Raw genomic sequence first — 1,782 nt, 5'->3', positions numbered from 1 at the left:
TTTATCGTATACATTTTATCTAAGTACTTTACTCACTCAGTCGTAGATAATGTGAAAAATACCAGAGTAAAGTACAAAATAAACGTTTTATAAATAGTATTTTTACTTTATCCAATAGGTACAGGTAGTGTACACATTACCCGGATAATGTGAACACTAACCCATATTTTGTACTTTACCCGTAACATATATAATAGATGTGAAGAAGTTAAAACATAATAAATAAATTACATAAAATTAAATGCGTACGTCATGTTATGTTGTTCTGTGATTTTGGCGGTATTTTACTGTTATCTAGAATATTTTATTGCAAACAAAATGGCGGATGCGCATACTCACATATTATAGAGCCTTAATTATACTAAACAACTATACCATTAGTCTGAAGTCTTGATTGAATTTAACGTTTTCAATATTGTTTTTAATCATACACTCTGTATAGTACAACACATAAACTCCGTATTGTCTTATAATAAAACTATCGGATTGTTTTATATAGTCACAAAATGATTTCTATATTTATTATATTCTAGATGTATATGTAAATATTATAAAATTATAAAGTTTAATGTTAAGGTCTGCTCATATATCTTTAATAAGAGGCATTATTTAGGATAATGCAATTTCATTGCGACCACCCGAGGCAATTGTGTTGGTCGTCAATGATTAAAAGCTATGCAATAATAATTTTCAAGTTGAAGCATATTATTATTACAATATTACATGATATATAATTGATGGATGGTGATTGTAAATATTATACATTTATAAAGTGTAATGTTAAGGGTGCTGGAGTAGGTCGTGTTTTAAGGCAATTAATATAGGCAACTTAACATGAGGACAAAAAGTGATTTGTAATCGTTTGCAAAGTAAAGCAAATATGTAAGCTTTTATTGATCAACGGCAATAATCAATAGAAAAATGTATTTATACATGTTCTAAAAAAAACATGCCAAACAAGATGCTGGCAAGCTGCTATTGTGAACACAATTATTTCAGATAAATAAAATAAAAATACAGTTCAACAAGAATAAACAGAATAAATATTAGATTGAAATTTTTAAAATGTTATATTATTGTGTAGGTTTAAAATTAAATGATTTAGTATTTTTAAATATAATATAACTCAATTAAAAGATACATAAAAAAAAACTATTCTGCAAACCGCTTTCATAAAATATCCAATCGATAGCTTTATATTATACAACCTTATCTAGACTTAGATTAAAAAAAATCTATATGTCTATTATATACATGATGTTACAAACTAAATATAGCAATAGCGATAATATTATAAGGTGTGTAACAGTGTTTTTCAGTAGAGTTGTGTCAACCTATAAGGTTATAAAAGTTATAACTTTACTTATAGGTAACAGCTATTTAAAAATTAATATTATAACTTGTAATTAAATTAATAAACTGAATATAACTCTGAAAATGCTTGATACTATAAAACATAAAGAAATCACTTATTTTATCATAATTTTATTTATATGCTATGTTATTAGTAAACTTAAAATCTTACATAGTTTGATTATTGATCAAATTTATACAAGTATATAAAAAAAGTGATTTTCTGAATATTTTTTTACAAATGTTTAGTTCAGTGTAAATAAGATATCAATGTATATAATGGACACTTTATTATTTATATTATTATTGATAAATAAGGATGTGAATTGAACTCTTCAAGATTAAAAAATGATTATTTATGACATTAAAAACCATGGTCTAAAAATAATATTACTATCTGAATTAAAGATGAAATGATTGAAGTTCTCG

Source organism: Acyrthosiphon pisum, chromosome X (assembly GCF_005508785.2).
Source record: "Acyrthosiphon pisum isolate AL4f chromosome X, pea_aphid_22Mar2018_4r6ur, whole genome shotgun sequence".
Lineage (NCBI taxonomy): Eukaryota > Metazoa > Arthropoda > Insecta > Hemiptera > Aphididae > Acyrthosiphon > Acyrthosiphon pisum.
Note: the sequence above shows the minus strand (reverse complement) of the source record.